Raw genomic sequence first — 18417 nt, 5'->3', positions numbered from 1 at the left:
TTATAAATATCATGTAACAAATGGTCACTCATCTATCTATGCATACATTTTTTTCCTCTAATTTCTCCTAACCTACCTTCTTCAGAAACTTCAAAATAATTTTGGCTTTGTTACCTGATGGTTATTCTTCTTTCGAAAAGAAGGGAGAGGGGCGTCCCTGGTGGTGCAGTGGTTGAGAGTCCGCCTGCCGATGCAGGGGACACGGGTTCGTGCCCCGGTCCGGGAAGATCCCACATGCCGCGGAGCAGCTGGGCCCGTGAGCCATGGTCGCTGAGCCTGCGCGTCCGGAGCCTGTGCTCTGCAACAGGAGAGGCCACACAGTGAGAGGCAAAAAACAACAACAACAAAAAAACAGGGGGAACGCCAAGAAGCTTAAGGATGTTGACAGAGAAGGAAATTGTTCCATAAATAACAAATAAGCAATAAAGAGGTTTTCCTGAATGCCTTAACTCATGCCATTTTCCTTCTTCAAGGTGGCTTAGTGCAGGACCAAAGGACTTCTGAGAACCCTAGAAGACATGTATTGGGTACAGCTGAGTAGATGTGAGCCTTGGGTCCAGAGTCAAGTAAAGGAAGGAAGCCACCATCAAAGCTACAAAACAATAGATGTGAAGTAGGAGAATCACCAGGTCATGTAACTAAACCTGCCACAAGGATGCAAAATCACACAATATACAAGTAGGAATTAAGGTCTAATTATTATGATACTCCAGTAAAGAGAAAATCATTGTTGGAATATCATTTGAGTTGGACACATGAGATTTTTCTACCTTCTATACTAAGCTTAGTTTGATTCCACAGCTTATCTGCCTTAAAGCAACATTGAGGGTGTACTTGACACCATTCAGTCCTCCATTTCTAATATGACAGAAGCAAGACATATTTCTTCTTTTGTAATAAGTAGTCATATCAATAAAAGTTTCTCAGCCTCTTTTGGTACATAGTACAGACTCTTGCTTCAGTATTAAGAAATGTAAAGAAAGTATCCTGCCCTTTGAGAAATTCACAATTGGTCACTCAGTAAATGTGTGCTTTATTGCTTTCCCTGAGAGAGGATTTCTATGGTTTACAAGACCTTGAAACCTCTGAGATAGGGGATTTTTATTTTTATTAATATTGAGAAATGTCACCACTATTATGTTTTTATGGTTGGATCCCTGGTGATTATCTATTATCACTAAGGACAACAATTCCATACTGTGCCACTAACATTTTCAAATACCTGAATTAAAAAAGGAGTTGAATGCGGTCCTGAGGACCACAGGAAAATGTGTTTCTTTTTTTGTTTGCCTTGTAACTGTAATTTTATATTTTAAAAAAGTAATGTGAAAGCTAGGTGTTTAAAAACAAGGCACAGTGTATAGAATTAATAAAATCTTGGCAAACGGGGCATTATGACCCCATTCACAAGGGTAGTGAAGACAGTAGGCTAAAGTTTCAAAGCAGCATTTTAGAAACTTTATTCTAACTCGGTTTTTTTAAGGTTTAACCACCCATGGTAAGTGCCATAAGTTGTGAATTTCAAGCATCCCTTATACCTTTACTTCTTGGAATTCTTCAATTCTGAATTGCAACAATCCAACTGAACCATCATTGCACTGTTCTTTAGAAATGGAGGGAGGGAGGGAGGGAGGGAGGAAGGAAGGAAGGAAATTACAAATGCCTCACCCTTTTTCCATAGCAAAACCAGGTTTTCCTTTGAATTAGAAAAATTGACAGAAGAATTTACATATTTCTCACAATTGCAAAAAAGTTTTGATTAAAAAAAATGTTCTATTACAAAGAACTTCTGCTGATAGAACCACTCATGGTAACAAAATATGTGTTAGTCAGGATTCTCCAAAGAAATAGAACCAACAGAGTGAGAGACAGAGAGAGAGAGAGAGAGGAAGGGAGGGAGAGAGAGAGAGAGATTGATTTTAATTGGCTCGTGCAATTGTGGAGGCTTGGTAAATCCAAACTCTCAAAATCTGATGGAGTAGGCCAGCAGGCTAGATTCTCAGGGAAGTCTTATGGTTCAAGTCCAAAGGCAATATTCTGGCAGACTTCCTTCTTGCTCAAGAGGAGATCAGTCTTTGTTCTATTAAGACTTTCAAGGAAATGAGTGAGGCCCACTCACATTATGAAGGGTAATCTGCTTTACACAAAGTCCACTGATTTAAGTGTTAATCTCACCCAAAAAACACCTTTGCAGAAAATATTTAGGATAATATTTTTTCAAATATCTGGTAACCATGGCCCAGCCAAGTTGACACATAAAGTTAACAGTTACAAACATATAGGATTAAAATCAGAGTTATTAATAGAAAAAAAGATCTGAGAGGGAAGAAAGCACTTTTATTTCACATTTAGGGCAAGGTACACATTGCCCTCCTCACCTTGGCTCAGATACACCCACAATCTATCTGGGAAAGCCCATATCTCACCTTAACCAAAACAACTCTGAGAACTGTGTGTGTGCTATGTTCACATGTGTACACACATCTTAACAGAGAAGCATCATTCCCATGATAGAAACTTTAAGCATATGGAATAGTACTTTAAATATGCCAACCCTGAGATTTCACCATCTGGCCAATGATCTTCTCTGTAGATAATACAGTAGTCTCCATTCACCATCCCCTAGGAGAGAAATATTTTCTACTTCATCGTTCAGTTTTCTCTCTTGGATATGGCCGGCTTATTAGATTATTTTGAATGTGTATTATTGGATATCTAATTTGGATATGGATTGTTTTCTGGACAATAATATTAAATGCCTTTCTTCTTTGTAAATCTCTTCATTAAGGCCCTATATTTGCTAGATTTATGAGAATTCAAAAGCAGAACATGTCAAACCTTTTAATAAAATTCATATGTATATCATTTGAGTCAACCATCTCAAAGGACAATAGGAAATAGAAAAACAGTTCATTCACACATTCTACACTTGGATTTTCTGAGCTTTAGTAGTGCACTGAGAATAGTCAGTTAGAGACAATAATGATAATGGTGATAGGTGGTGAGAGTGATGATAATGGGCTGATGAGGTGGGGTCAGAAGGGCAATCATGTTAATCATCTCTAAGCCAACAAGAACCAACATAAAGTAGCATGAGTCAACTCCAATTCCACCATTTAAGATAACATTATTTACTATTTTTATTTTAATCATCTAAATTCACTTTTCCTCTGTCCATAGCTTGCTCTGAAAACATGGAAAACAATGTTTTTAAAAATTGATTTTAAGATGACATTTAAAACATTTCTTGCAACAAAAACTCCTATAGGTTTTAGAAATATCTTGTTGCAAGTGAAATGCTTATTCTTTGAAAAGCTTAACAGAGGGTCAAAGACTTCGTTTTTCAATTCTTTGGTTCCTAAATTTCCCATCTTACATGTTGCAATGAAATGAATGTTTACATCCCCCCCACACACACCAAATTCACAAGTTGAAATCCCAACTCTCAATTTGATGGTATTAGGAGGTGGGGTCTTTGGGAGGTAATTGGGTCATGAGGGTGAAGCCCTCCCAAATGGGATTAGTGCCCTTATAAGCGAGAACCCAGAGTCCTCTCTCCCTTGTTCTGCCTTGTTAGAATACAAGAAGGTGGCCATCAGCAACCAGGAAAAGGACTCTCATCAGACACCAAATCTGCCTACACCTTGATCTTAGACTTCTAGCTCCCAGACCTGTGAGAAATAAATGTTTGTTGTTTAAACCACCCTATCTATGGTATTCTGTTACAGCAGCCTAAACTGACTAAGACAAATGTATCAGTGAAGATTACCTTAAGAAATCCCTGCTAATTGAGCAAACTTAGTTTATTCCTGAAGATATTTATCTAAGTAAGGATAAATTGCTTATGTACCTCACCTTATAACAAAGTACACAAGGCTTTACATAAAGGCAACATCAAATGTTTTTCTATGTTCTTCCCCAGGTTAAACCTTTAATTAAATAATTTAAAAATAAATGTGATTATACAAAGTCGCTAATATCTGATTGTTTTTGTCCTATACAAAAACAAACTTTTATGCTTCAAACTAATCACTGTATTCTCAATTTTAAAATCCCTTTAGTAGTTTCTTTATAGACATGGCTCCTAACTTTAAGATTTCAATTTAGATTTTTTTTTAAAGGAGTCAAATGCATACCCTTACCTCTTCATGTACCACCTTTAGCACTTTCTTGATTTTAGAAGAGATATGTGACATAAAACTAATTCAACCTATGCTTTACTTCAAATCAATAGCATCAATAAGCTAAAATCCACAAAGATATTAGGTAGAGAGCTTGCTATTAAAAACACATATACTATGTAAAAGAATGAAATTAGAACACTCTCTAACACCATACACAAAAGTAAACTCAAAATGGATTAAAGACCTAAATGTAAGGCCAGACGCTATCAAACTCTTAGAGGAAAACACAGGCAGAATACTCTATGACATAAATCACAGCAAGATCCTTTTTGACCCACCTCCTAGAGAAATGGAAATAAAAACAAAAATAAACAAATGGGACCTAATGAAACTTAAAAGCTTTTGCACAGCAAAGGAAACCATAAACAAGATGAAAAGACAACCCTCAGAATGGGAGAAAATATTTGCAAATGAAGCCACTGACAAAGGATTAATCTCCAAAATACACAAGCAGCTCATGCAACTCAGTATCAAAACAACAAACACCCCAATCCAAAAATGGGCAGAAGACCTAAATAGACATTTCTCCAAAGAAGATATACAGACTGCCAACAAACACATGAAAGGATGTTCAACATCAGTAATCACTAGAGAAATGCAAATCAAAACTACAATGAGATATCATCTCACACCAGTAAGAATGGCCATCATCAAAAAATCTAGAAACAATAAATGCTGGAGAGGGTGTGGAGAAAAGGGAACCCTCTTGCACTGTTGGTGGGAATGTGAATTGGTACAGCCAGTATGGAGAACAGTATGGAGGTTCCTTAAAAAACTAAAAATGGAACTACCATATGACCCAGCAATCCCACTACTGGACATATACTCTGAGAAAACCATAATTCAAAAAGAGTCATGTACCAAAATGTTCATTGCAGCTCTATTTACAGTAGCCAGGACATGGAAGCAACCTAAGTGTCCATCATCAGATGAATGGATAAAGAAGATGTGGCACGTATATACAATGGAATATTACTCAGCCATAAAAAGAAACAAAATTGAGTCATTTGTAGTGAGGTGGATGGACCTAGAGTCTGTCATACAGAGTGAAGTAAGTCAGAAAGAGGCATGGAAAGAAGTGTAACTACATTTGGCATAGTTAAGCCAGGGTTAGTATCTCTCAAGGAATAGAATCAAAGTCATGCTGATTGGAGGAATATGCATTCTCCATATAGACTTGACTAGATATTTTTAGGAAAAAATGATGCTCAAAATAATGAGATACATTTACGTTTAAATATGTTAATACTGTACGCTAACACATATATATGAAATCTAAAAAACAAAAATAAAATGATCATGAAGAACCTAGGGGCAAGATGGGAAAAAGACGCAGACCTTCTAGAGGATGGACTTGAGGATATGGGGAGGTGGAAGGGTAAGCTGGGACAAAGTGAGAGAGTGGCATGGACATATATACACTACCAAATGTAAAATAGATAGCTAGTGGGAAGTAGCCGCATAGCACAGGGAGATCAGCTTGGTGCTTTTTGACCACCTAGAGGGGTGGGATAGGGAGGGTGGGAGGGAGGGAGATGCAAGAGGGAAGAGATATGGGGACATATGTATATGTATAACTGATTCACTTTGTTATAAAGCAGAAACTAACACAGCATTGTAAAGCAATTATACTCCAATAAAGATGTTAAAAAAAAAAAAGATATGCCCCAAATTTGCTAGGTTGTTTTCTGTGATAAAATGTGGTTGTCTGTCAAAAACAAAAAACAAAAAAAAACCACATATACTGACTCCTATTCTGTGACTCTGTACGAAACACATTGAGCAATGTAGCCATAATGGATTTCATTAGCTAGTTCTCCAGTAATGGACACTAACTTGGTAATTCATAAAGTGACAAAGCAGTAGACAGTGCCTCTTTGACTAAGTCAGTCACTAAATGCTTTAGTAAAGGATTACCTTTCTGTTCTAGTTTTCAATGATAATTTCTAAATGTTGACCCCAAACAAATAGACTGCCAGATACTTCTCCAGCACAGATGGGTTTATTTGCAATCAGCAGAGAATTGCAGTTCAGGGTCTGCAACCAGGGCGAGCCACATGCAAGCCCCCCTCACGGCAAGGGAAGGCTAACACTTTTATGGGGAGGAAAAGGAAGCTGGGAGGGCTGTAGTAAACAGAATCCATGGCTTTTCATTGGCTGAGTCTTTGCCAGGAAAGAAGAGGAGTGTTTCTTCTTCCTGTTGGGCTCTGCTATAGTCACAAGGCATGAGAGCTCCCCCTTCTGTCTCCCAACTCTATTTAATTGGAGTTTCTGTTTATTAACTTTTCACATAAATAAAAAAAGAAATAAAGAAGTTACCAAGTGAAGCAAAATGTAGTGAACCCTGCTTCTTTCAGGGAGGGTAGTAATCTGAGATTCACAGTGCAGTGTGGGTCGAATTCAGTTAGGATGTTACCAGGCATGGAAAGAAGTGTAACTACATTTGGCATAGTTAAGCCAGGGTTAGTATCTCTCAAGGAATAGAATCAAAGTCATGCTGATTGGAGGAATATGCATTCTCCATATAGACTTGACTAGATATTTTTAGGAAAAAATGATGCTCAAAATAATGAGGTACATTTACGTTTAAATATGTTAAGACTCCAGTAATCATACTGTAGGTTAAAATATATTCATGAGACCCAAAGTGAAGTGGGTGAATTCATGAAGTGAATTACAACCAAAAAGTTTTAAATGAGATAAAATAGAGAAACAGAAACTATGAAAGTACCCCACATGTAAAAAAAAAATTGCTTCATTAAATTTTGTTACAGTTTTATATAGAGAAAGGTAACTGTTTCGTAGTTTTTCTTCTAGATTGTGGGGTTTTTTTTTTTTTTCTAGACTCAGAAACTCTTGAGGGTTTGAGGATTCATCAATTTACCTTATAACATTAACTCATGGAATTTACAGGAGAATACAATACTATATCTAAGATAACTAGGAAGTGGTCAAGAGAAATGTACCAGACCAAGCACCTGTAGCTTGCTGTCAAGACTGACTAATGAGAACTGGCCTTGTTGAGATACAAGTGCTCCAGAGAATGGTCACTAGTCATGCACCCCTCAGGGGTCCACATAATTAGCTAGTCACCTGCACCTGAGGGGCTACGCGACTAAGCTAGTAAAAAAAACATTAAGAAACTTCAGGGCTGATGCCTTCCCTAAGTTTTTCTGTACACATTCAGCCTTATCTCTTAACTTTGCCATGCACTGAATAATTATGATAATAGAAGTTGGGCCTAGGGATCATAAGACTGCCACTTTGCCATTCCTGTGCATATTGTGTTTGGTCCCGTTCAGTATCCTTTCTTACATATAAGTAGACAATGCTGGGTGAAACCTCATTGGTGCCTCCTGAGTTGACTATCAATCTGAATTCAAGACAACCACTGCCAGTAAAGTGAGCACTCCATATATATAGGTATCTGATGTGGGTCATGATCAAAAAAGGCTGAAAGCTACTTATTGCTATAGCATTGCTGGTGATGAAATAAGTATATTTTAAGAACCAACTGTTTCTATTAACACATCCTCATGCAGAGAAAAGAAACAGAGCTCCCTGTCACCCATATCAGTATCCTAAGAAGACTAAGCAATAGACAAAGTGAAACTGCATTAACATGAGCTGACCTCCATGGTTGTAGAAGTTGCAAGAACATGATGGAACAGGGACTCTGTTATCCTTGCAGAGGTTGTGTGTCCTGTAGAAAAAGAGTACAACATAGAAAGAGCTTTAAAAAGGACTTTAGGAGAAAACCAATGAGAAAATGTGGCGAGAGATTGAGTTTGAGCAAAGACGTATTCGTGTGCTTGTCAATAGCCCATCACTACACACACATGCATGTACCTATGCGCGCACACACACACACACACACACACACACACAGATTGTACCCTGTTCCAGCTCTGAACTAACAAGTTGTCTCTGGAGAAGTAAGACAATGTGGAAATTCTTATCCATAGGTGTTTGACAGGGTATGGTGTGATGCAGAACCAGAAAGAAAGGAACATGGGCATGGAGATAAATGTCCATCCTCAGACAGTGAGCAAATGGATACATTTCCACAGCATAGATAGAAACTTTCCTTGGGCATAGACAGAAGTTTACTCACTTAGTTGCACAAACAAGTCTTTGTGATGTTAGTCTAAAATGTTTAAATCCTATAGCAGTTGTAGAACTCAGAATACTAAATTAGCAACTTTGTAAGTTTGAGAATTGAGAAGTGTTATGGGCTGAATTGTGACACCCCCCCCCCCCCCCGCAAATTCATATGTTGAAGTCCTAGGACCTCAGAAGGTTACTGTTTTTGGCGATAGTGTCTTTAAAGTGATAGTTGAGGCTCAATGAGGTTATATGTATAGGCCCTAATCCATGTGACTGCACTGGAGATAGAGCCTTCAAAGAAATGATTAAATTAAAATGAGGCCAATAGGGTGGGGTCCTAATCTGACTGCAGTTTTTATAAGAAGAGAAAAAGACACCAGGAATACACATGCACAGAGAAAAGGCCATGTGAGGATACAGTAAAAAGTCAGCTATCAGCAATCCAGGGAGAGATACCTCAGGAGAACCAACAAACCTGCCTTGATCTTGGACTTCCAGTCGCCAGAACTATGAGAAAATTAACTTCTGTTGTTTAAACCATCCAGTCTGTAGTATTTTTTTATGACAACCTCAGCAAACTAATGCAAGACAATAAGGAAAAGAAAAAGGTGGAGACAGTATGAAAAGTGAGCATTGTAATATTAAAAATATAGAACATAGTTATTTGACCATTGAAATACTATGTTTCACATTCTTGAAAGAAAATGTTTGCTTCTAATTTTTTTTACCTTCTACACAAAATAAAAAATTTGAAATAACAACCATTTTTTTCATAGTTGGAGGTATTTTCACACTATGCCAGTAAGCCATTAAGTGTTTTCAAGGTTAAGAGGTAATGTACTGTGTGTTAATTGTATTTAGTCTATATATTTCTTATTAAGAGTTGGAAAGCACTTAGGAGTAACAAAGTTAAATCAATTTCTTGTATTGGCTCATGTTGACATTTTTGACATAGATAAATTGGCTCCTTTTTATTAATGAAAACATTTTCAAAGTAAATAAGATAATCATGGTGTTTGTGCAGCATCGATAGGATATGCAAGGAGAAGTGTTAATGACTTTCAAAAGCCTTTCCAAAAGTGTCAGGGTGGACCAGGCACTTTAGAGTTTTGTTTCCTTTTTTCCTATTTCTTTCATTGGCAAATAAGAGAAAGACTTTCAATATATACTTTTAAAATGAAATTAATATCCATTAAAGTGTTCATTCAAGAGTATGTATAGACATGTTTCATAGTTTTCTTCAAGGCCACAGCTCCATTCTTTCTGTAGTTCCCATTGTAAGACTATATATGAAATAGGAAAATCAATATTTTGCCATCCAGACAAATGGTTATCAGCCACCAACTTTTTATTAATAGAGCATCTGTTATAATGTGTTTGATGTCATGCCACTGTCATTCTAATAAATAAGTAAACTGACAAACAGGAAAATGAGGATCTGGGTGGCCCAAGGCCTTTCATCTACATTGATCAACTTCTAGATTTTCCTATGCTCCAATCCAGGTCTACTATGACATGATGTGAGGCAAAATTAAAACTAATTGGGAGAAGGAAGTTAACAGTTTTCAAGTTTTTAATATGACCCTGCAACAATAGGTGGTATTATATATCTTCTAATTTAATTCTCAGGACAAGCATTAGGAGGTAGGGTCTATACTGTTATTTTACAAATGAAAAGACTAAAGAGGAGCTAACACACTTGGACCTTGATCTGTTGGCCTCTAAAGTTTATGTTCTTTATGCCATTTTCGAAGGTGAGATATGCCATTATAAACTCAGGAGCACTAAATTAAACAATAGTTACATTAATCTATTTAACAGTATTGTTTAGCACTCAACACTGTGGTATACACAGGACAGCTCTGAATTTCCTCACCCTTAGCGTGAGGAGGAAATGCTCTATCAGTGCCCCATCTCCGCCACACCCCGAAGTCTGTGACTTTCATGGAGTTGCTTTAGGGTAGACAGTGTGCAGTCGTGGTACCCCCAGCTTTTAAACAAAATAGCTCCTCTTTGGTTTGCTTTATGTTTGATCTTCCTGGTGAAAAAAAATATAGTTCACCGATTTTAAGAAAAACAGGTTTGAAATGAGATGATTTCTAGAAGGTCCTCCATTTGTAATATGAATAAATCTGTGTGAATACCATACGGCGGCTGACTTTAAGTACAAAATTTCCTCAAGGGCAGGACATGACCAAGTATCATATAAATGCTCATAGTGGCTGGGAAAGCAGCTTCCCCACCCTGCCTGAGTCCTACCTGGCACAGTACATGTGACTCTGTCTGGTCTGGGGAATGTGGGAGGCTTCTCTTTAGTTTTACTGCCAACTAAATGCATACCCTGGACTTTCCTTGCTTTAAACAGATTGTTAGAGCCCAATGTCCTGACATTTAAAATTTAATAAATGTAGACACAGACTATGATTTTTGCATAATTTAAACCCCCATCTTATTAAAAATAAAATTTTAAATAGGGAAGGGAAAGGAAAGATACACCCAACCACCTACAAGATAATAATGAAAGAAACAAAATGAACTATCGGCTGCTTTTTCTCATAAATTACTCTTCTGATACAAAATCATCTTTTTGAAGAAAATATAAAACACTCTTAAATAATCTTTACTTTCCATTTTGTGAGTTATTTGGATTTGAGGGGCTAATGATAAGACCCCACGTTAGGAACCAAAGGCGAGATGGGCATAAGAGTCAGGCAGATGGAAATAAACTATTGTTTCTTTACTGATAGAGTTGTTGAAGTGTGTGTCTTTAGACTCATTAGCCAAATGGGCCTGCTAAGAGCTTCCTCCTAAATTAGCCATTCATTTTCAGTCACAGTCATTGGCATCTCAGAGCACCCCACTTCCCCATTGCCTCACCCCACAAAATCCTTTGATACTGGAAAACTTCCTGCCTGGTCCAGAGCAGGAGAGTTATACATGTTTTCTTCAGGCAGACTGATCTTTCTCCCAAACTCCCCCATCGGAATCACTATTTCCTCTTTAGAAGGAAGGCGGGAGAAGGCCACTGACAAGGACTGATTGATGTCAACTGGTCAAGTCATTTGTCTACTCGGTTTTTCAGTGCCTCTTCCATGGTGGATGCTTTTGGTGGGTGTTATATGTGTACTAGAATGTTCACACTTTGTGTGCACTCCTGTGTATCCATCCACATTCCTGTCCCACACCTCCCTAACATCAATCTTCCAATTTTTGCCTTCCAGGCCCCTGAATAGTTGACTAGGCCTTTGACCCCTGTTCAGGAATCCATATATATTCTCACCTCCAGCCATTTTTTTTCCAAAGTGGGGTGAACCCTGTGAGCCATTTGCAGCTTTGCTCATTGGGGAAATTCTCCCTGCTCTACTCTTTTTCAACACCATCCCTCAGTATTACTGCAATCAGGGGGACTTCCCTGGTGGTTCAGTGGGACTTCCCTGGTGGTCCAGTGGTTAAGACTTTGCCTTCCAATGCAGGGGATGTGGGTTCAATCCCTGGTCGGGGAGCTAAGATCCCACATGCCTCGTGGCCAAGAAACCAAAACATAAAACAGAAGCAATATTGTAACAAATTCAATGAACATTTTAAAAATGGTCCACATCAAAAAAATCTTAAAAAAAAATTACTGCAATGAAGACACCACTCATTTTTGGCTTGTGCGCGCATCATGCGTTCTTAACAATGCATTCTTAAACAAAGCAGGGATTTTCTCCTTTCCTTTAACCTCCTTCAGCTGGTTTTCTGAGACTCTTTTTCCATATAGCTATAGGGAAGAGGTAGGTGTGTTCTGATGATGGGTAGTGTGAGGGTCTATACCACCTGTTGTGCAGCTCACTTGTACCCTCTAGTCCTGAGTGCAATGGCGGATGTACCATTTCCATCTTAAGATGGACTGCTGGTATGTCTGTCTGTCTTTATGATATAGCAAGGCCAGCTCAAGATGATAGGCTTTCTGATGGACATTCTAGAAGCACAATCACTTCACATGATTATGTGTCCCATCTCTACAAGGACCCAGTTAAAGGCCAGAAGCTGGTTCTCAAAAGTCATATAATCCTGTTATGAATGGTTTGTCTTCCTTCTGAACTCAGGGGCCTGGGTGGCGATTCTTTCATTGGGGGCTGTCTCCCAGGCCATAGTACTCAGTCAGTAAGCCCCAAATAAAACAGAAATCACAGCTCTTATGTGGTGTGTGTGTGTTTTTTTCTTAGTTGACGTGGGTTTTCTGGTCTCACGGAATATATTCACATCAGCATGACCACTTTCCTCAAGCTTTTTATTCTTTCTTCTTCTGTATGCCAGGGAAACCCAGGCTTCTCCACTTCTCTCAGCATGAGCCATGCTTTCTTCAGGCTCTTAAGAGTTACCACAGTACCCTGTCACCCAATCCCCTATGATTCCTGCAAGGTTATTAAATCCTGTGTCCCCAAAACCAGTCCCCTAAATCAATGAATCTTTATTTGTTCAAGGCATCTGATCAAGTGCTGTCAAAATCAAATCCGAGGGATATCACTATGGCTTCTGTAGGAAGGCAACACACTGCACACCTAAAAATTGTGATCAGACTCATATACTAGGTGACACAAGAGACACCTTAACAAGAGAAAAACAGAAGTTTATTAACATGTGCCTAGGTATACACATGGAAGCACGCAGTGATGAGTAACTCAAAGGGTGGTTACAACTTGGGCTTATGTACTATCTTAGGCTAAAGAGAAAGAAAGGAATTTTGGGGTTCTGGGCAAGTGAAGCCAGCTATGGTAAGGTGACTGGGAAAAGTATGGTAAACAAGAGTTGTTCTGTTTAGTGACATTTGTTACTTTAAGCTGGTACCTTCTCCATTGATAAGAGTTGTTAACAATCCTCCTCTTCCTGGTACTAAAGACATGGCGTTGGGCGTTATGGCTGCCGGACAGTAAACACAGAAACTTCCAGTGACGGCCTGTGAATATAGATGCTTCTCAAACTTTGCCCTTCACTCAGCATGGTGCTGGATCCAGGCTAAGGAAACTTAGAGAATAGGACATTCTTGAGTGACAATTAAAATCACATTCAAATTTACTTTTGAACAGTAGACATATTTCTTATATAATTTAAGTGGGGACTTACTGAATATGCCTTCCATTTGACTGGGGAATTGGTTTCTTGTTGGGTCCCTGAGTGTCTGAACCAAGAGTGAGTGAAGAAGATTTCTGCTGGATTTATGGCAGCAGTCTAAAGCTTTTTGCAGTCTTCGTGTGAAATTATCTGTGTATAATTTAATTATGTGTGTATGTGTGCATGTATAAATATAAATGGTTTCTGAACAGGTTCTCTACAATGTGCTGTACTGGACTACGGCTCCTTATTGTATTTCAACTTAATGCCTCACATTGCAGGCATCATTGTCAAAACTTGGTCAAAAGCTGAATATCTAGCATATTCTTCAGTCACTTCGAAAAATACCCAACATCCACGAGAAGACATGTTTATTTTAGTGACTCCCTAGCATATTGCATATCTTGCATGGGATAATTCATAAAACTTTTCCCCCTTATATCTTAATTATTCTGCCACAGTAGCAACAGCCCATTTGTTGGGTATTTCTTTGTTTTTCTAACCATCTATAGCCATTTACATAATGACTTCTGAAAGCTGAAAATTTTTAGAGATTTAGTGTTTTCAAAATAATGCATGCTCAAGGATTAAGAAAGCTTTTGAGACTATTACAAGGTGGGTCAGAACAGAGTTTTTATTTACTTTTGAGAAATTGGGCAACTGAGGCAAGGTGAAGAAATAAATGATTCATTTGAGTGAATCAAGAAAAGATGTTAGCTATAAACCTTACTGTTAGGCCATTACCTACATTTTCTCACAAATTTATGCTAGACAGAGAACAGCTAATCCCAGAAGGCTCTTGCAAAATCTTTTATGAATTTTCGAGTTCAATATCACTGAAGTAAGGAAATCACATGTCAGAATTGAAAGAAAGTCTGTCTTTGTATAAAGAACACACTTTTCAAGTCTAATTTCTAGAGCACATTTGCCTTTCATTATGGAAAAACACACCATTCATATTCTTAATATAAGGACTGGAAATTGTCTCCTTTCAGCAATTTAACATTCACTTCTTCTCAAACATTGGAAAAGACCCCTGGATGCCTGTCTCTCTCACTTCCATACATGCAGGTCACACTAGCACAATTCAACTTCTATTCTCAACATGCAGTTTGACCTGTGAACATCTAAGTCAGCTCTTATCACTTTGCCAGAACCTTCAGGGGCTTCTTATCTCACCCAGAAAAGAATCTAAAACCTAAAAATAAAATAAAATAAAATAATTCAAATTCCTTACATTGGTCTATAAGACTGTAGATTATCTGTTGCTTCCCTAACTTCATCTCCTACCCTTCTCTTCCACGCTCCTTTTTCTTTTTCCTAGCCACGTTGGCTTCCTTACTGTTCCTCACACACACAAAGCACACACCTGGCTCAGGGCCTTGGCCCTCACTGAACCTTCAACCTGAATTGCTCTTTCCAGAGCTATTCCCATGGCTTGTTCTCTCACTTCTTTCGATTACCTACTCAAATGTCATATGATCAGGTAGGGCTCTTCCTGACTCTGCTATACAAAAGGGAAACTTCTTTCCACCTTGGCACTCCCTAGCCTCTAGACATACTATATATTAATTTTTTAAAATTTTATTGCCTATTTCTCCCAACTACAAGCTGAGCTCCATAAGGTCATACCTGCCCTGTTCCCTACAGTTTTCCCAAGAGTGGAGAACAGCACGTAGTTGATGCTCAAAACATATTTTTAATACATGAAAAAACAGGGATAAATAATGATATAGTAAAACTTAAACTGTGAAACAGCTGAGTTGGGGATCACTTTTGTTCATCTTTTATTAGCAAAGACATTATTGTAAAGACATTGCAGCTGGCCTAACAGGTGCCAACACAAATGTCTGAAGCTCACACACAAAAGATTTTGGGGTGGCATGTGTGTGTCAAAGAGGGGGAGTATATTTATGTCTCATTTCTATAGAACTTATGTCTCTGCAATGTGCCCTCAGAGGTCACACAGACATAAATCATGAACCACACTCCATGCAACAGGTGTGACCTGGGACTCTTAGCCTCCATCTGGAGCTTCAGTTGGCAGCAAAATTACCATACACCAATAAAGAGCAAGGATTCACAACTGGTTTTGAGATTCTGTTACCTTTCAGTTATATATTTTAATCCCTATCCCCTCTTCTTCCTTGACTTCCCAATTCTTTTTCACTTCACCTACATCATCTTTTCTACCGCTCTGAAAAGTGCCGATTTTCCCAGTTCTAGAATACCTCCACCATGGTTTCTGTCTTCTCGCTGTATGCCATTTGGTGAGGAAAGAGGCTTTACCTTGCCTCACAGTTTCTGAAACGAGCTCTGCTCAACACCAGCTTGGATGCTCTGTATTCAAGAGGAAGCAAATGATCTGTTGGAGGCTTCAATTCAGAGTCAGTGGGAGCAAGCTTTTCTGTTGGTACCAGCTCCGCTCTGCATCTCACACAGAAATTCGTTCTGGAAGTGTGTGCTCCTAACCCAGCAGGAAGAGGCCTGGAGGAGGGGAGTTGGAAACATCTGACTGACTGACAGTAGCAACAGGAATAACACTCAGCTCATCTATAGATTTTCTAACTGCATATACCATGAAAATGGTCCCATGATGTGATGAAAAGCGGGGAGAAAATGACCTTTGATTTTTTAAAAATTACAATTACCATTTTGTAAGAGAATGTGGAGCCCAATGGAACAGAGAACATAGAAAGAGTAAACGTATTAGGATAGAGAAATGATAGGTAACTTTTTTCCTTGAATTTTATGATTGTTTTATTATTAGGAAGATGCATTAATGATCATTGAAAAGTTGGGAACTAAGTAGGTATAGCATTGAGGATTTGTTGGTACTAAATCTAGGGACTGTATCTCAATTCTTAAAATAAGATTCATAATGATACCCATAAATAGCTTTCCATTCACACCCAGAAAATAGCAATACATCAAAGTATGGAAGAATTAGAATTACAGGTGGCTATAGCCCCCATCTTACAAATCGATTACTAAAGATAATTTCACCATGACATGGAAGGCCAAACAGGAGCAACTAATACATGGCAGGCATTCTCAGGTTATCTCATTCACCGCCACAGCAATCCTGGGGGGCAGCTGTATTACCCCATTTTAGAGAGGAGCAAATGGAGTTTTGGAATGATGGTGTAACATCTAAAACCACAGAGCCAGAGAACCTGATTCAAACCTGTGTCTACCAGTGCTTGAAATAAGACCCTGTGAAAATGAATATTTACTTGACCCTTGTGGAATTAATGGCTTTTGTATTAACAGAGTATTTTTGTGTTCACGTTTGAATAATCTGGAGCCTCTGGGCAGCTGCGTTCTTGAGGGCTAATATTATTTTACTCTAATTTTGATGAATCTTCATACAGCAATAAAAATGGTATTGATAACTACATATGTCTGTATTTATTAGAAAGCCTTCTAACCTACCTCCACTTCATTTACTTGCCAAATATAAGTAAAAGTTTACATACTAAGTGTCATTCTTCATTCCTCTATAATATCCTCTTTCTGAGATCCACAGCATACTGAACACCAACAGGGTGCTGTGATATGTACTTCTACTAAGTTAAATGCAAACCAGTATCTGTGTCTGTTTCAAAACCCATTTATACTAGCTTCATATGTTACTAAAAATAAATTTAATCAGCTATGATATAAAATGCTGAAGTAACAGTAGAGAAAAAGGTTGGACTGATGAAAATTAGTCGATTGCTTTCAAAAGACTTAATAAAGATAAATCTTTAAATGATCGCTGTGGAACTAGGTGTGATCCAGATAACTTGAAAGACTGGGGGGCAGGAGTGAGAGCAGAATCACAACATTTACAGTGATTCTGTAAGACCATAACACAACCGCCTTTAAGATCTCTCTCCACTTTAAAGAACACACAACTAGAAAATGTAGAGGAAGCATTGTGTGATTTATATAAAAAAAGATTGAAATTTTAATTGCAGAATTCATTTGTCCTACAACAAAAATCAGAAAGTTAATTAACAAATGCATTTAGTTTTAAAAAATTTAAATATGTCTGAATCATTTGTCATGACTATTTGCTTTAAATAAAGATTTTGATTAATAAAAATGAATGTTCTTAATAAAAATTAACCAACTCATCTTGATTGCTTCACTGTATTAGTTTTCTATTAGCAAGTTAAAATAATACAAATTTATTATTGCAGTTTCTGCAGGTCAGAAGTCTGAGTGTGGTGTGGCTGGATTCTCTGCTCAGGGTCCCGTGGGGCTGAAATCAAGGTTCCAGTCATGTGGAGCTGCCATCTGGGGCTTGGAGTCCCTTCCAATCCCACTGGTTGTTGGCAGAATCCACTTCCTTGGAATTCTAAGATGGAGGTCTCCAGTTTTCTGCTGGTTGTTAGCCAGGGACCACTCTTACTGCCCCGGTTCCTTGCCATGTGGCCTGCACTGGCAATTCACAACAGGGATGTTTGCTTTTTTCCTGGTCAGTCAGAGCTGTCTCTGACTTTCTCTTCTGTGACCAGCTGGAGAAAGTGTTCTACTTTTAAAGGCCCCGTGTGACTAAGTTAGACCCACCTGAATAATCCCTCTTTCTTAAAGTAAACTCTACCATATTGCATAACTTAATCACCAGAGTGAAATGAATTATAGTCACAGTGCCTGGAATTATACAGGACACGTGCACCAGGGTGTTCAGAATCTTAGGGGGCATTTAGGTTTCTGCACCACAGTCACATAAGAGGCTGATGCATGACCACTGTGGACTCCAGTATACCCCAGTCAACCTTATATAAGCAAACCTCAACTGGAACCAAATGGCTACTTGTAACCTCTAATTTTTGCTTTCATTCCTACTTCACCATTTTGTCCTTTCCAAAACAACCTAATGTTTCCAGGATAATAAAAGGCTCATGATAATATTAGCAAGGAGTGGTTGCTGTATCTAGAGAAAGTGAAATTCTGATTTTATTAACAAAAACACTTCGGGAAAAATTCTCAGACAGCCTCCTACTCTCTGATACCCACATCATTTTCCCTTAAAAAAAAAAAC

General features: G+C 38.3%; 1 protein-coding gene across 1 annotated transcript in view; it reads right to left on the bottom strand.

The window, feature by feature from the left end:
* Positions 1-18417, bottom strand: part of LOC137224294 (uncharacterized) — a 480626-nt gene that overhangs the window by 16566 nt on the left and 445643 nt on the right. The window contains exons 8-9 of the mRNA XM_067737162.1: positions 7817-7887; positions 115-298 (exon numbers count right to left, since the gene is read on the bottom strand). The gene's annotated coding sequence lies outside the window, so the exon portion shown is untranslated. The remainder of the gene's footprint in view (positions 1-114; positions 299-7816; positions 7888-18417) is intronic.

Source organism: Pseudorca crassidens, chromosome 5 (genome assembly GCF_039906515.1).
Source record: "Pseudorca crassidens isolate mPseCra1 chromosome 5, mPseCra1.hap1, whole genome shotgun sequence".
NCBI classification, from domain to species: Eukaryota; Metazoa; Chordata; class Mammalia; order Artiodactyla; family Delphinidae; genus Pseudorca; species Pseudorca crassidens.
This window is presented reverse-complemented; position numbering and strand designations above follow the sequence as displayed.